Here is an 18,665-nt window from a genome sequence, read left to right on the forward strand (position 1 = left end):
TAGACCCATTGAAATGATTGGGTCAGGATTCAGTGCGGGTGTGGTGCGTTCACGTCACGCATTATACCAGTGCGGAAAACTCGCCCGTGTGAAAGGGACCTTAATGAGCTTTGCAGTGTAACTTCATATTCCTTTTGGGTACGGCCACATATTGAAGCTGAGATGCGGCAGTGGTGCGTGCGGTGAATCGATTTAGCATGTTTCACCTAAAAAAAAATGCAATTGTGATAAAAATGTATCTGTGCTTTTTATGCGGTTTTTTTTTGCTAAGCATTTATGGTGCGTTTATAAAAAGGAACATGTAAACCGAGGCCTAGGACATCCAAACAACTGAGTGCAATCAGAAGACTCCCATGTTTTTTGTTTTTTTTCCTTCTTTTTGTAACCCTTTCATGCCTGAGGCAGTATAAGTAGTGCTGCAGCTCCCTGACACACCCAGCTCTGTGATGCATTGTATGCCTCCCTCCTTCCAGTGTTTGGCTTCATAGATGGTGCAGACATCCAGGCTTTCCCAGCAGAGCAGATCCTGAGAAGCACACAAGGTAAGGAGCCAGAGATGCAACACGGGAGAAGCATCTGGTGCTGGGGTCTTGTAGTCAGTCACACTTGTCTCTGACCTCACAAAAGATTGGGTGTCACCTATTAAAGACCGGCTTTTTTTTACGCTGGTCATTGATAACTGCCCCCTGCACGGCTGGAAATGCAATCCTCCTCATAAATTAGGAACACTTCTGGTAGTTCATGCCCCTGGAGTGAAAACTCCTCCAGCCCTTGATGTAAATTTACCCTACACCATGCCACCGCCACTCCCAAGTGGCAAGGACAGCGTAAAAACACCAGTATGACAATATTGTCACTAAAAAACTTAGTGTTAGTAAAGGACACCCCATTGTTTACAGACATAGCGGAGCTGCATTTGTCATTCCTTTATTACACCACAGAGAAGGTGATAACTTTTAAGTACAGACAATGTAGTAGAGGTTACCTGCAGTCCTATGTAACACTACAGGTAAGGCTACATGCACATGACCATATGTGTTTTGCGTCTGTCATCCGTGCGTGTTTTTTTTGGGGTCCCGTGAAATGAATGGGTCAGCAAAAAGAACAGAACAGACATGGAAACAAAAATGTGTTTGTGTGCATGAGGCCTAAACCAGTGATTACTGAGTACAGATAATGCAGTAGAAGTTACCTGCATTATGCCAGTGTTATCCAATACATTCCAGAACTGTAAGGATAAGACTACTTTCACACTAGTGGAGCTCTGGCGCCAGGGCCGGCTCCAGGTTCATGTGGGCCCTTGGGCGATAAATCCCAGTGGGCCCCCGTGAGGCATTTTTTTACATTGACATGTCCCCCTGTGGCTCCCACACGGTATAATGACCCCCAGTGACCCCTATACAGTATAATGACTACTAGTGGCCCTTCACACAGTATAATGACTACTAGTGGCCCTTCACACAGTATAATGACTACTAGTGGCCCTTCACACAGTATAATGAACCCCCAATTCCCCCCCCCCCCCGTATTATGACCACCTGTGGCCCTGCATTCAGAATAATAACCCCCAGTCGCCCCCATTCAGAATAATGACCCCCAGTAGCCCCCACACTGGGGGAATACTGTATGGAGGGGGCTCTGGGGGTCATTATACTAAATGGGGGACACTGAGGGTCATTATACTATGTAAAGGGCCCTCACAGTATAATGACCCCACAGCGACACTCCATGCAGAATAATGACCCCCAGTCGCCCCCACACTGGGGGTTATACTGTATGGAGGGGGCACGAGGGGTTATTATATTTAATGGGGGCTCTGGTGGTCATTATGCTAAATGGAGGGTCAATGGGGATCGTTATACTAAATGGGGGGCACTGGGAGTCATTATACTGTGTAAGGGGCCCTCACAGTGTGATGAATGACCCCCCAGTGGCCCCCTCACATACCTATCATTGCAGGGGAGCTGGTCGTCCTGTCCATCACTAACCGCAGCTCCCTGCGCTCCTTCTCTCCGGCGGCCGCTGCAGCAGTGAGCCAGGCCTGGAGGAGAGAAGGAGATGTGCAGTGATGTAGCTGGAACTGACTGGGCCCCACAGCAAATTTTAGTACGCCCCCCTCCTCCCCAATGTGTGTTCACATCACGTTTTCCTATCGGTTTGATGTATACAAATGTGCAGCACTCCATGTTTTTGTATCCTGCAGAGTCAAGTAAAAAATGCATACGTTAACGTATATGGTTTTTTACAATGGAACTGTATGGTGACCGGACGCCACTGTACGGCATCAGTCTGAGGCATCTGGTAACGCATACATTTTTGGTATACATTAAATGGATGGCACAAATGGGATGTGAACCCAGCCCTAGTGTCAGAATAGGCACCAGTACACAGCAGAGCAGCGTGGCGGAGAGGGGAGGCCGCCATGTACTGACAGAGCGCTAACTGGTCCTGGTGGTCAGGGGTGAGGACTGTGCTTCCCAAGGATCATTTTCTACTGGGAAATACAGTGCACAATATAATACACTAGAATCCATATAATATAAAGATATTAGCCCTACCCCCAAATAATAATACAATTAGGGGGTCATTTATTATATAGAAATACATCTATGTAAGGCTACTTTCACACTTGCGTTCGGGGCTCCGCTTGTGAGTTCCGTTTGAAGGCTCTCACAAGCGGCCCCAAACGGATTCGTCCAGCCCTAATGCATTCTGAGTGGATGCGGATCCGCTCAGAATGCATCAGTCTGGCACAGTCTGTCCTCCGCTCCGCTCAGCAGGCGGACACCTGAACGCTGCTTGCAGCGTTCGGGTGTCCGCCTGGCCGTGCGGAGGCGCGCGGATCCATCCAGACTTACAATGTAAGTCAATGGGGACGGATCTGTTTGAAGTTGACACAATATGGCTCAATTTTCAAACGGATCCGTCCCCCATTGACTTTCAATGTAAAGTCTAAACGGATCCGTTTGCATTATCATGCAAACGTATACGTTCTGAACGGATGTAAGCGTTTGCATTATAGGTGCGGATCCGTCTGTGCAGATACCAGACGAATCCGCACCTAAACGCAGGTGTGAAAGTAGCCTTAGGCTACTTTCACACTAGCGTTCGATCGGATCCGTTCTGAACGGATCCGATCATATTAATGCAGACGGAGGCTCCGTTCAGAACGGATCCGTCTGCATTAAATTGGCAAAAAAAAAGCTAAGTGTGAAATTAGCCTGAGCAGATCCGTCCAGACTTTTACATTGAAAGTCAATGGGGGACGGATCCGCTTGAAGATTGAGCCATATTGTGGCATCTTCAAACGGATCCGTCCCCATTGACTTACATTGTAAGTCTGGACGGATCCGCTCGCCTCCGCACGGCCACGCGGACACTGCAAGCGGAGCGGAGGCTGAACGCCGCCAGACTGATGCAGTCTGAGCGGATCCGCATCCATTCAGACTGCATCAGGGCTGGACGGATCCGTTCGGGTCCGCTCGTGAGCCCCTTCAAACGGAGCTCACGAGCGGACAGCCGAACGCTAGTGTGAAACTAGACTTAGGCGTATTTCTGACACAGATTGTGGCACAAAGGTCCTTAGCACCGCAATCTGTATCTTTTCCCGCTCATGCCAGGTCTAAAAAAGGATGGCGTGGGCAGGGAAAGGGATAGTTATGGCCATGCAGTTATTGGATACCACCGCCATATAGTGATAACACCGCCATACAATGATAAAACCACCATACAGTGACCGGATAAAAGGGTATAAGAGGGCACAGTACAGGGAATGACTATGGACACTGGACAGGGTGTGGTAAGAGGGCACAATGCAGGGTATAAAGGGGCACAGTACGGGGTGGGGGGCACAGTCACATGACCCTGTGACGTTAGAAGGTCCTTATGGTGAATGCTGTTCAGATGCCACCATAATGAGAGGCAGAGGAGTGAGACAGGGGCCCTGGGTGGACAGGAGGGGTGGACACAGCAAGTAGGGGGAAGGGGCTCTGAGGGGGATTCATACAAGTAGTGGCAGGAGGTCTGTGCAGGGCAGCAACAGGAGATAGGAGGGTGAAACAGGAGCTCTGGATACATGAGGGAGGAAAGGAGACAGCAGGGGCCCCATGAGGATGAGATAGGACAGGATATGGGGGGGGGGGGGCAGGTGTCATGGGGGCAAACTGCTTAATGAAACAGTAACACAACTAAATAGAATGAAGCAGCCGATCGAAGAGACCCCCCCCTTCTGTCCCAAGAGACATTCACAGTGCAGACTGCAGACTCACTCACAGACTGTCTTCAGCTCCAGCTCCAGCCCTCGGTCTCTCTCCTCAGGCAGCGTGTGTCCTGTGTAGAGGGGGCGTGGTCTGAGTCTCTGCAGCTCAGAGGGCCCCACCAGAGGGGTACTGCGTAAGTGAAGTGACAGCAGTGAGAGCTCCCATCTGTATTGATGGAAGTGCTCATAGCAGCTCAGTGGGCCCCCCCAGGAGCATTGGGCCCCGGCACTTGCCCGGGGATGCCGGGTTATGACGCCGGCCCTGTCTGGCGCAGCACGGCAGTTTGTGGTGAGAGGCTGCCGGACTAAAGTCAGACATGCAGTAATTTTAGTCCGGCGGCCTTTCGCCATGCACTGCTGTGCTGCGCTGGAGCTCCGCCCCCATTAGTCAAGGTGGACGGCACAGCGAAATAGCAGCAGGACGAATCCGACAGGGTGACTAGACTGTTGGATCCGTCCTGCCGCTAGTGTGAAAGTAGCCTTACATACTATCATAAAGCAATATAATGCTGTGAGGAGGAACGCTCATCTGCAAGGGGCCTTAGATAACCCGAACCTTGCACACCAAACTTGAAAAAAACAAGTTCGCTCATCCTTTTTTACCAACTGATTTTGAACATGTTTTGGAGGCATTTGCGCCTATTTTGAGTTTTATGACTTGTATGCCTATCTTTCATCTATGTAGGTGTGCCTGATTTGGTCATAAAAACAGTCTAAGGGCTCATGCATATGACCATGTGTTTTGCGGTCCGCAAAAAAACAAGGATGACGTCTGTGTGCATTGCGTATTTTACGCAACAGCTGGCCCCTAGTAGAACAGTACTATCCTTGTCCGTAATGTGACATGTTCTGGTGTTTTTTGCGGCATGGAAATACGGAAAAGGAATGCACATGGAGTAACTTCTGTTTGTTTTGAGGACCCACTGAAATGAATGGTTCCGCATACGGTCTGCAAAAAAAGTGAACGGACACAGAAAAAATATTTCCGTTTGTGTTAATGAACCCTTAGTTTGTTTTTTTTTTTGTTTTTTTTTTTTTTTTTGTTTCCAACCCCCCCAAAACCAGGTGCAGCACTAAACACAGAACAAGTGCAGTTCTTTCCCTTAGGCCTCATGCAATATGCGGGAGCTGGCTGTTTGCTGCCCGCATCACTGATGCAGACCTATTCACTTGAATGGGTCCGCAATCCAGAGCTGCTGGTCTGTCCATGCCTCCGCACTGCAAAAAAAATAAATAGAATGTTTTATTTTATGGTGCGGACGGATCATGGACCCGTTCAAGTTGAATGGGTCTTGATCCATCCTGGCCGCCGCACGGATATAGCCCGTGCATTGGGGACCGCAAACTGCGGTTATAATCGTGCTTGTTGCGAATATGCTTGATGAGCCTGGGGCTCCCTTTTCCTGACCTGACAGAATTGATGTGTTCCCTGAATCTCTCATACATAGGACAGATAGTCTTCCCTATGTAGAAAGAGCCACAGGAGCAGAATACCAGGTAAACTGCATGTGGTAAATTGTTTTACGCTGTGTCTGATGCCTGCAAAAAAAAAGGTACTTGCCCTGTAAAGCATACTGACAGAAAGACAATCCCCACATTTATAACTCCCTATTGGTATACGTTCAGGGAGCCAATTTTTGGTTTTATTCTCCTTCAGCCTACTCCTCACTAGTTTGTCTTTTAATCATGTGACACTTTTTGAAAATGAGGGGTTTCTTAAATGTTAAATTGCAGTATCGTGAGGACCACGTATGTGCCCAGAGGGGCATAATTGCAGAATTTGTTCAATTTATGTAAAGGCCTGAGTACTTCCCCAAAAATCCATAAAAAGGAGATAGTCTGCATATAATCCCACCTTATCTACTCTATCCCCTGTGCTAACACCTATAAAAACCTGATCCTGCCTTATCCTAAGGGCGAGATGTTCTATCACCGCCGCAAATAGCGGCGACAGGGGGCACCCTTGCCTAGTGCCTCTGTGGAGCCTAAATAAATCTGACTGGGACCGATTCACTAATGTTAGCCTTGGGACGTTGATATAGTATCTATCCATTTGATAAACTTGGGGCCAAAACCAAAGCTCTGCCACACCGCCAATAAATACATCCACTCCACAGGCAGCCTGCCTTTTTACAAGTGCCCGCCACAGTGCCCCACTCCATTAACTGACCTTCATAGCCTGCCCCCATAAGTACTCTCAGCAGCCCACCCCCTTAACTTTGACCCAGTTGCATAGCTAGAAATGACTGGGCCCCACAGTAAATTCTTTTTATGGGCCCCCCTCCCCCAGTCATTTTTTCACAACCCCTTCCTTTCATGCTGCCCCATTCCTGTGGCTAGTAAAGATCGCTCTCAGACCAGGATCGGCAGCTGTTCCATCCATTTTCTATACTGTCGCTGTATATCATTTCATTGTGTAATACTGTTGAGGGGGCTCTGACAAAATCTTTTAGTCCTCCTCTTCCTGGATGGGCCCCCTTATGGGTCAGGGCCCCAAAGCAGCCGCTTCCCCTATAGTTACGCCCCTGCTTTGACCTTAACAGCGGCCTTCCCACTAAACAGTGGCCTCTACAGATGCTTGCCCCCTTAACAATGACATCCACAGCACCTCACCCCCTTAACGGTACCCTCCAGTTTCGTGCCCCGTTACACTGATCTCCAGTGTCTCACCCCTTAAGTGACCACCTACAGCAATCTACCCCTTAACAGTGACCACCCACAGTGCCCTGCACAGCAGCCCACCCCTTAACAGTCACCTGCAGAGGGCCCCCATTACACCACATCTCCTAAATATAAGACTTCCACAGCACCCTACCAGTGACCTCTAACAGTCATTATGGCAACCCAGTGTAACTGTTTATGTCAAGACTGAAGGACCTGTGAGTTTCTATTGGATAGAAGCTGCAAAATCCTATTGGCTAATACATTTCATTTTGGGAACATCTCAGGAATGTTATGCCCAAGAGAGCTGAGACTCGGTCTAAAACCTTCCTGAACACCTTATGTACCTAAAATGCCAAATTTGGTGCAGGTTGGTCTAGTTGTTTGGCCATGCATAAAAGACACACATTCATTTTGTTTAGCAATGTGTACTTAACAGCTCAGTTTATTCTACTTATAGGCTGTCCTTCCCATTGTTATATTTGTATACCTAATATCATTGTATGGACAAAAGGTTAATGTGACTAATACCACACCTTGCGGTATGGTCACGGGTTATGAAAAATTTGACTTTACGCCCTCCAGAGGAGCAGGTAAGGTCAGCTTGGTACAGTTTACACACACACACACACACACACACCTCCTGTCCACGCGGGCACAGAGGGGTAACAAGCTGAGAGCCTTTTCGCTGCCGCAGTGAAAACAGCGCTGTCTCAGCCCGGGTATCTGCCAACAGCTTCTCGTTTTTATATAAGCCCGATCTGCAAACGGGATTATATAGGGTGAGAAACCAACCCGCGGTAGCGTATAACTAGGCCAAAACACGGATGTGGGGATTCGTGAGCGAGAGACAAGCCAGCACAAGATTAAATTATATATTTAATCGCCTTAAAGGCACACTAGATATAACACAATATACACAGAAAATATATACAGTGGTCTGAGGTTACAGATACAGGGTTAAGCAGAGTAAAAGTCAGTTACCGGGTACGATGAAAGTTCCTTTGGGTTGTGAGGTGTTCTTTGCTGTAGTCACATGAAGGGCCGTGATCTCAGCTAGTTCCTGGGTCCCTCTAAACACATTACACAATGTGACCCTTCAGAGAAAGACCGCCCTCTGGCTTGCATGGGCTTATGACCTGTAGCCGGCTGCTCTCCTGCCCGCCTATGGGTAGAGTCCACCCCTCCTTCTCTGGTGCTGGGAGCAAATGACCCATAGGGTCAGGCTACAACTAGAGTCCAAACATGGTACCGTTGTTTGGTTTCTGTGGGGAGATGACCATATCTCCCTTCCATGATATTCCCCTCCCTGGTTTTTGCCTGCGATGGCCGGGCGATTCATAATTTCTTATGAAATGTAGGTGCCAACATGTCTGGGAGGTAGCATTGATCCTGGCAAGGGCTGATACATCCTGCTGGAGGTTTTTCCTGCAGGATTTAGCTTGCCTCCAAACTGGCTGATTGAGGTGAGACATTCTCCACCTGGAGCCTCCTTGAAGCCTGGACCCCTGGGGCTTTCTTCCTTGCTAGCTGATAATCAGGTGGCTGGGGGTTGGAACTTATTTTGCATGTACACTGATGTACATGCTAAAAGGTGAATCAATTGACAATCAGGGCTGCCAGTAAATCAATTTTCCTCAGTTAACACCTTGGATCATTCTGTTTGGTTGCCAGGAGGTGGACCTGGGACTGCCCCCTGGTTAGTCAGAGGGGAGTGTGAGTTTAGTTGTCCTATATTGAGGTGCAGATCTTTCCCTTGTACATCATATCTGTGGAGGCTCCAATTTTTTTAATTTTTTTTGGGCTCACAATCGCCCATGGAAATCACTGATCAAAACACTGACATGTGAAGGAGGCATTCTAGAGCTTTATCATCAAAAGTATTCTAAGGCCTCATGCAGTCTGCAAAAAATACAGATGACATCTGTGTGCATTCCATATTTTGCAGACCGTAACAGCTGGCCCCTAATAGAACAGTCCTATCCTTGTCCATAATGCAGACAATAATAGAACGTTCTATATAATTATTTATTTTTGGACCCATTGAAATGAATGGTTCTATATACAGTCCGCAAAAAAGAACTTACACAGAATGAAAATGTGTTTGTTTGCATGAGGCCTAAAGAGAAGACAATCAGAAGGTCCAGAATCTAGAAGACCAGAAGGCCAGCACCTCCCAAGGCATAAAGGGCGATCTCAGGCCATGTGCCCAATTAGGAGACACAGAAGTTGCGGGGGGCAGAACCATGAGTCAGTTTGTGTAGGCGTGTGCAAACATACTGCCCCACCATGTCGCACGTGCCTGTGATGTCCACGATCAAATTGGATATCTGCTCTATCAACTTTCGATGTTCTCTTCTGCGCCTACATTGTTGATCACAGCGGCGAATCGGGGTTCCACGCCGGAGAGTGAGAGGTAGACCATATCCAAGGTAGATCAATGGATGAAATTTTAATTGTGATTGAGTGGAAATGTGAGAAGCTATTAAAACGGAAGAATTGAAGGAAAGAAGGGGGCGCGCTGCAATTGCCCACTCCCGACTTGGAGAGCTAGTGACAATAATTAACAATACAGGACTCTTAAGATGCCCTGTTATTTGAATGATTAATAAAAAAAATTACAGGGAATGTCACTGCAGTAGTTTGGATTAGGAAACGTTAGCCAGGAGAGGCCCTGCTGCCACTTTGACTCTAGATAACTTCTGCCTGATTGCACGTCCCTGTGACGTCCACCATCCATTTGGATATCTTCATCAACTTTCAAAGTTCTTTTCTGAGCTTACCATGTTGACCAGGGTTCCATGCCGGAGAGGAAGCATGAGAAAGGGCACAGGGAGGTGAGCGGGAAGGCCAAAGTTGCGCTGACAGGTGAGTAGCAGCAAGGTGAGAATGCCAAAAGTGCACGCAGACGGCCTGCACTTTATGCAGCAGCTCTGACATATTAGGGTAATTTTTAAGGAACCTCTGCACCACCAAATTCAGCACATGCGCCAGGCAAGGGATGTGCGTCAAACAGACAAGTCCCAGAGCTGCTACGAGATTTCGCCCATTATCAGACCACCAGGCTGGGCTTGAGGCTCACTGGCACCAATGAGGAAGCTGAGTAGGAGGACAGGAGGCAAACTGAAGCGCCCTGCAATCCTCAGTGGTGGAAGGACATGCGGCAAACTATTTGCCTCAGGCCCAGCCGCCACTGCATTTACGCATTGTGCTGTTATTGAGATATAACGTCCCTGACTGTGCTTACTAATCCACATATCTGTAGTGAGGGGCACCTTGCCACAGATGGCGTTGCGCAGTGCACACTTGATTGTGCAGGGAAGGATGTCTCGCCTTAAAGTAGAGGCGGCTGGGCACGACTTACTGTGGGACAGCCACCGTCATAAGGCCTTTAAAATTTTCTGTCTCCACCAGACGGAATGACAGCATTTCAGGGGTAATTCCTCTTGCACTCCAGTGTTTGGGAGATGGAGAGCTGAACGCTTCCGTGAGACATTGTGGAGATGCTTGGTGACCCAGATGGTGGTGTTGCTGGCAGATCCTCTGTTTGCGGGGTGCCAGGTGGCACTGTCACTCCAGAGGGGGATGAAGAGGCTGAGATTGCAGCAGAAGAGGGAGCAGGACGAGCCACAGAACTTTCTTGGTTTTTGAGGTGTCTACTCCACTGCAGCTCATGCTTTGCACTTAGATGCCTGGTCATGCAGGTTGTGCTCAGGTTGAACATTTATGCCTCGCTTCAGGCTCTGATTGCACAGCGTGCAAACTACTCATGTCTTGTCGTCAGCACATTGTCTGAATTGCCACGCCGGGGAACTCCTTGGAGCTGGCTTTGGTGTACTGGGTCCCTTGCTGCAGTAGCAGGCGTACTGTCTAGGGGACGGCCGCTCTGCTTTTGCACCCTGCTCCCTCTTCTGCTGAGCTGGTGGCTCTGTGCAACCACCGCCTCTTCCTCCAAACTACACAGGTCACTCTCATGACCTTGATTCCATGTGGGGTTGAGGACCTCATCCTCTTCCACCCAGTCTTCACCACTGCCCTCCTTGTTCGTCTGCACACTTTCAAAAGCCCCAGCAGTTGGCACCTGTGTTTCTTCATCATCATCCAAGACATGCTGCGATGGTCCTCCCATGTACTCATTTTGAAAGATAAGTGGTTGGGCATCGGTGCACTCAATCTCTTCCACTTTTGGGGCAGGGCTAGGTGGATGGCCCTGGGAAACCCTGCTAAGTCATCAAAAAGCAGAAGACTGCTGCATGACTTGGGGCTCAGACTGCTTTGCTGATTTGCAAGGAGGTGAGGTTAAAGGGCGATGGACATTGGCTGCAGTTGCCAACTCTGTCTCCCACCCATTCTCCTGCTGAAAGATCAATGTGGATCCACTGTCAACAACCCAATCTATCGCCTGTACTTGTTCTGGCCTCACCATCTGTAGAGCCGCATTCGGCCTGACCAAATACCGCTGCAGGTTCTCGCCTACTCGCACCTGAGGAAGGGGTTTCACTTGTGCATGTAGCTGGCATAGATAGACCATGTTCTCTCCCTGCAACAGGAGCTCCAGCAGCTAGAGATGGCCTTGCGGTTCGCCCGGCGGTTGTTTCACGGCAAACTTTGCGTGTTCACTATTTGCCAAACATATGGAGATATTCGCTCCCGCCATATTTTAAATTGTGAAGAACCATGACACATCAATCAGGTGGAACAGAACAGCCAATTGAGACGTTTCAGCACATGGACATACCCCCTACCTTATAAATAAGGCCTCATGCACACGACCGTTGTGCCGTTTTCCTTTTTTTTTTTTTTTTTTTTTTTCGCAGACCCATTGACTTTCAATGGGTTCGTGGAAAAATTGGAAAATGCACCGTTTTGCAGCCGAGGCCGTGATCCGTGTATCCTGTCCGTCAAAAAAATATGACCTGTCCTATTTTTTTGACGGACAACGGTTCACGGACTCATTCAAGCCAATGGGTCTGTGAAAGAACACGGATGCACACAAGATTGGCGTCCGTGATCCGTGGCCGTAGGTTGCTTTCATACAGACGGATCCAAAGATCCGTCTGCATAAAAGCTTTTTCAGATCTAAGTTTTCACTTCGTGAAAACTCATATCCGACAGTATATTCTAACACAGAAGTGTTCCCATGGTGATGGGGACGCTTCTAGTTAGAATACACTACAAACTTTGTACAAGACTGCTGCCTGGCAGCACCCGATCTCTTACAGGGGGATATGATAGTACAATTAACCCCTCAGGTGCCGCACCTAAAGGGGTTAATTGTACTATCATATTCCCCTGTAAGAGATCAGGGGGCAGCCCCCCCCCCCCAGTTTGAATATCGTTGGTGGCACAGTGTGCGCCCCCCCTTCCTCCCTCCCTCCCTCCCTCTATTGTAATAAATCGTTGGTGGCACAGTGTGCGCCCACCATCGGGCCCATCCTTCCTCCCTCTAATGTTAGAAATCGTTGGTGGCACAGTGTGCGCCCACCATCGGCCCCCCCTCCCTCTATAGCAGTAACAACATTGGTGGCAGTGTGCGGCCTCCCATTTACCCCCCCCCCCCCATCATTGGTGGCAGTGGAGTTCCGATCGGAGTCCCAGTTTAATCGCTGGGGCTCCGATCGGTAACCATGGCAACCAGGAAGCTACTGGAGCCCTGGTTGCCATGGTTACTTAGCAATAGTACAACAGTAGAAGATTCATACTTACCTGCTTGCTGCTGCGATGTCTGTGAACGGCCGGGAGCTCCTCCTACTGGTAAGTGACAGATCTTTAGCAATGCGCCGCACAGACCTTTCACTTACCAGTAGGTGGAGCTCCCGGCCGGACACAGACATCGCAGCAGCAAGCAGGTAACTATGAGTCTTCTACTGTTGTACTATTGCTAAGTAACCATGGCAACCAGGACTGCAGTAGCGTCCTGGTTGCCATGGTTACCGATCGGAGCCCCAGCGATTAAACTGGGACTCCGATCGGAACTCCGCTGCCACCAATGATATGGGAGGCCGCACACTGCCACCAATGTTGTTACTGCTATAGAGGGAGGGGGGCCGATGGTGGGCGCACACTGTGCCACCAACGATATTCGGGAGGGGGGGGGGGTCTGCCCCCTGCTGCCTAGCAGCCCTGATCTCTTACAGGGGAATATGATAGTACAATTAACCCCTTTAGGTGCCGCACCTGAGGGGTTAATTGTACTATCATATCCCCCTGTAAGAGATCGGGTGCTGCCAGGCAGCAGGGGGCAGTCTTGTACAAAGTTTGTAGTGTATTCTAACTAGAAGCGTCCCCATCACCATGGGAACGCCTGTGTTAGAATATACTGTCGGATCTGAGTTTCACGAAGTAGCTCATATCCGACAGTATATTCTAACATAGAGGCGTTCCCATGGTGATGGGGACGCTTCAAGTTAAAATATACCATCGGATTGGAGAAAACTCCGATCCGATGGTATAAAAGAACTCCAGACTTTACATTGAAAGTCAATGGGGACGGATCCGTTTGAAATGGCACCATATTGTGTCAACATCAAACGGATCCGTCCCCATTGACTTGCATTGTTATTGAGGACGGATCCGTTTGGCTCCGCACGGCCAGGCGGACACCAAAACGACTTTTTTTTTTTTTTTTTTTTTTCTTTTTTTTTTTTCATGTCCGTGGATCCTCCAAAAATCAAGGAAGACCCACGGACGAAGAAAAACGGTCACGGATCACGGACACACAGACCCCGTTTTTGCGGACCGTGAAAAAAAACTGTCGTGTGCATGAGGCCTAAACCTGATCTGGCTGCCATTTTACATTCAGTGTTTTGCCAGTGTAGGGAGAGGTTGCTGTGTGGAGCAGGGACAGGCTTTTAGGGACACCAAACGCTAGCTAATGGGGCCACAAAAGTCATTTTAAGGACTGATATAGGTGTGATATCCATAGGTGTGATACACAGAGGGGTGCAATATACTTATAATATACTTTTTATAATGAGTCAAAAACACAGATCTATTTAGTGATCACCTGGAAGTCAGGGGCCTAGGGGCTTACTAGGGCCATTTTTATATAGGGTAAGGTTCCGGACTGGGTCGCTCTTATCAGGGCGGGTGGTCTGTGGTTAGGCTATTGGGGCCAGAATGGCACTCCCCTGTAGGGCAATATCGGGGACAGTTCTTTGCCCACCCTGTCCTTCAATACCACATCATCATCTAGCCCAGGGATGGATGTTTTTTTGCTTTCCCTCCGGGATTCATGGATGTGCACTGGAACCCCCCGGATTGTGGTAGGACATATGGTTTCTGATTTGGTGCCGCCGAGCACTTGTTTTTTGCCTACCACATCTATGCTTTTTGCTTAACTTTAATTTATTTTCATTTTGAGGGATATCTTTTCCATTCACACATGAGCATCCATTCTGCAATTTTGCGGAACGGGTGCAGACCCATTCATTTTCAATGGGGTCGGAATGTGCTGTCCAAATCCTCATTTGCGGAACTGCGCTTCCGTTTCCGCAAAAAAAGAACTTGTCCTATATAGTGCCAGTGATGTGCGGCCCGTAAATTGTGGAATGCACATTGCTGGTGTCTGTGATTTGCGGATCCGCAAAAAACTTATCGATGTGTTAATGGGCCCTCATAGTAACATTTAAGATTAAGTTTTATCTTTTTTATGTATATTCTAATAGATTGCCTTCCTTGTACAATGTTAGACAGTATATTATAGTGCATTTGTATTGTGTGGCAGTTGTGTGCGGTTCTGCTGCGATACTGCAGGTATATAGAGGGACAAGCGTTATTAGAACAAATAATTTCTACTGGATGACCCTAAAAAAAAAAATATAAAATGAAGCGGTGTTATAGCCCAATATACTTTCTTTATAGTGCATTTGCGCGTATGTGAAAATTATATTGCTGACATTTCGCATTGAGAAAATAATGAATGGAGATTGCAAATTCGAATAATACATCTGGTATGTCACGTTCCATGTTGTGGGACTATTTGTGCACTTCTAGTAATTATTTCTTGGCTGCAAATATGAGCTGAAGGTTTTTTCAGGTTCGCCTGTCATTAAAATGAATGAGACCGCCGCGAACTTGCGGTTCGCATTTTGATCGTGTTCACGAACCGTCCCGGCAGATGTTCATCCATCACTACCAGCAGCACCACCACGACCTGGGCCACGTCCCTTATTTGACGCTCTCCTCATATTTCTCAAATTTAGGATCTTGCCCTAAATGGGTGTTTTATTAATGGCAGAATAGAACCACAGTATGTAAAGGGTGTATCTCACAATGACATATGCAGCAAAGGCTGTAAAATAAGTTGTGTTTTTGTTTTTATAACCAAATATGAAAGCTGTATATAATGCTTGAATTTCACACGTGCAGATGCATCAAGGGCTGTAAAATTGTGTATTTTGCCAAAAGGTGTTTTTAAAAACCCAGAAAATTATGGCTGTATTCCTAGCTTAAATTGCACACTGACTAATCCTGCTAAGGCACCAGATGTTGGATATTGCCCAAATGTTTTTAATCCAGATTATTGCAGTATTTCAAGCTTGGATTTGAATGTCACTAAAGCACAGATGCTGTGCTGGTGCACGGAGCTTGCATAAAATGGCCGCCGCCTCCCACCTAACAGATAAAGGTTTTTTTTTTTTTTTTTTTTTTTTTTTTTTTTTTTGCTGGGCTCAGGGCAGGGTAAAAAGATTGTGCACTGCACCCACACAACTAATTGTATGTAGATCGCTGAGTTCAATTGGAGTTCTCTCGCTACACTAAGCACAGCAGAGTGACGTGCAGCACTACGTAACTCCAGCTTATATAGAGGCTGTGTCACATGCTGCACTGGCCAATCACAGCCATGCCATTAGTAGGCATGGCTGTGATGGCTTCTAAGGTCACACAGTCAAACACTTTTTGATTGGCTGCTCTGCAGCCGTTCAAAAAGCTCCAAGATATCGCCGAACCCAAACTTTTACTAAAATGTTCAGGGTCCAAAAATCCTAGCGTTCGGTACGAACCCGAACTTTACAGTTTGGGTTCGCTCAATCCTAGTCAAGAGACTTTACTGCTCTGAGGGAGAACATTGGTAACACAACTTTCCACTTTTTGAGACAGTTTGGCCAACTATATCCTAAATCTGCACCCCTCAGTCCGGGAACTGCAGAAACAGTTAACATGTTGCCACCTATGGTTCTAGAGAGGAGTACCACAGCAACCATTATTGCTGCTGTCCATATGCTGCTATTGGGGAAGGACTGCACTGTTATATGCCTTGGAACTGTGTCAGATGCACTACTACTCCTATCCTGCACTTTAGTACAGAGAGACCTATTTATTGACACCAACTGGCCTGGTTACTGACTGCACCTGCTCTCATGCCTTACACCCAGACCATAACCGAACATCAAGGGCATCCCAACTACCACCAGGCAGGAACCCCAATATCAGGATATGTAATGTCCTGGAGTGCCACTACCACTTCTCTTTGGCACCTTGCTACCATCTCCTATGTGCTAATGTATATCATCTAATGTACTTTATGTCCTCTTCTAATAATGTGCATATTTATTCTTAAAACTGGTTATGTTCATGTAATTGCCTGGTCTACCAGCAGATGGCGGCAGCATTGGCAGAGAGTCTCTATGGAGAGGAACCTTTTGGTTCCTCCCAGCCCCCGATTAGAGAGGGAGGAGTTTATTTAGTAAGCCAGGTCAGTTTTGCCTACCCCCTTGTGGGGAGAGGTTGTATGAAGAGTACATCTGACTTAACCCCTATCAGGAGAACACAGCAGGCCTGGTTCTGTCTGGACAGGTTCTGTTGGACTTGCACCAGCTTTATGACTGGAGGTTGTGCACATCCAAGCATAAGTGAGCTTGAGGTACTCCAAAGCCAGGACAAGAAGTTCCTAGGACTAAAGATAAAGTAAGACTAAAGCTAAACAACGTTCCAGAAGATGGTTCCTATTTATGCCAGCTAGCAGAGATGAGATTCTTGCAGAGAAGTGTTTGCCTGCCAAAGATTAAGCAAATACCTGCTGATGACAAAGATATCGTTGTGGAAACAGTTTGGATTACCATTTTTGCCAAGTAAAATCAACTGTTCAATGTTACTACAAAGTCTGGACTTAATTTTTTTTTCCACTCATCCACCATCCAAGTTCACCTACCCCTTTTTGCACTGCTTCGGACTACACCACGTCTGGGATTCAGATATCCAGGTAGGAACACGTCACGTGTGTGTATATATTATCTACAGAGACTGTAGGCCACCCTGGCAATCCTACCCTGGGTTCCAACATCACTACCAAAGGGACCCTTGTGCGTCTGCTGCTTAACCACAGCTGTCATCATGACTACTTGCTCTAAAAGAGGGACATATTTCGTAGATGCCTTCAGAGGGGTAAGGGATCCCCCAGGCGTGGCCTAGTGGGACGTCGCAGATGTGCCTTGAGGGAAGAAAGCGTGCACCTTCCAGTCACTGCATGGTCTTAGGGAGCCATAACCAATACTCCCATTCTTTGCTCACACCTCTTGGGCTGCTGCATCTCATGCTTGTAGAATTGGGAAACCAATTGCCAGTGTATCCTGAGTGGGTAATCAAGCCTTACACTCTGAGCTGTGATCTGAGCCAAAGGCTGATCCATTACCTGTAAATGCCTGGCAAAGGGTAAAGCTGTGTGACCATGGTATGATAAAAAAAAAGATGCCTGTAGTGGAGGTGGTTATAATGGACTGGTAACTCTTCATTGTAATCTCAAAACGTGTGATGTATGAGTATATGGTAGTATACTCTTACTGTGCTCCCTTTCAAATGTACTATTCTCAACACAAGAGGGGCAATTGTAGTAAGATAAAACTTGGCTTTTAATAAATCATATCTAGAAAGACAACTGCACCATAAATACAAAAATTCTAAAGTCTTACTGGTGTACTGATTTGGTTAAAACCTGGATACCGGACTGGTTGGGTAGATACTGCTGACGGGGGAGGATAGGGTGTTTTGGATGATGCAATGTGCGTATCCTGTCCCTACCTTGCCCTGTCGGGTCTATTTTTTGCCCTAAAAACCTCCTAATACGGAGTCATCGCCCTGACGAGAGCGGCCCCATCCAGAACCTTGCCCTGTTTATCAATCCCTGGAAAACACAGTTAGAGAAATTGTTGGACGGAATACCTGTCACTACCCTAGCTATTCCAGACCTAAACAAAAAAAGTAGTTCCAATGCGTTTCATGTTAATGGATACCCCCAGATTCATCAGGGGACAAGGGCCAAAATTGAAAGTGGTGAGCACAACAGTTGGTCCGGTGTCACTATAAATACTGAGGCAGGGCCAGTGTATTAAATATGGCAGCAGCGTGATATGTTCACATATGCCCAGTGGCAGCCCCACGCTGCCACTTTAAATACATGAAGAGGGCATTGGCTATTTGCTCGGTCCTCCCAAATTACCTAACACCTTACTCTCAGCCCCCCCCCCCCCCCCAAACCCAAAGAAATAAACACACCACACCACTGCTTGTATTTAATAGGCCACAGCAGCCATTTATTGAATAAATACAAAATAAATAACATAAGTTAACCAATGACGAGGGAGGTCCTTGAAGCCCCAATAACTTAATAACACTGGAACACCTACGTCACCATCTTACCCCCAGCCGTTGAACCCAGCTCGGAGGCAGCAACTGATGGACGCGTAATCAGTTCCTACCAGCTCCTCAATGAGAGTCCAGCCCCTCCCACGGGGCCCTCCCATCCTCG

General features: G+C 47.6%; 1 protein-coding gene across 2 annotated transcripts in view; it reads left to right on the top strand.

Annotated features, from left to right (window-relative positions):
* Window positions 1-455: 455 nt before the first annotated feature.
* Window positions 456-18,665, top strand: part of LOC122936627 (von Willebrand factor A domain-containing protein 5A-like) — a 55,006-nt gene continuing 36,796 nt past the window's right edge. For both annotated transcript variants that reach the window (XM_044292600.1, XM_044292601.1), the window contains exon 1: window positions 456-542. The gene's annotated coding sequence lies outside the window, so the exon portion shown is untranslated. The remainder of the gene's footprint in view (window positions 543-18,665) is intronic.

Source organism: Bufo gargarizans, chromosome 1 (assembly GCF_014858855.1).
Source record: "Bufo gargarizans isolate SCDJY-AF-19 chromosome 1, ASM1485885v1, whole genome shotgun sequence".
In the NCBI taxonomy this organism is placed as follows: domain Eukaryota; kingdom Metazoa; phylum Chordata; class Amphibia; order Anura; family Bufonidae; genus Bufo; species Bufo gargarizans.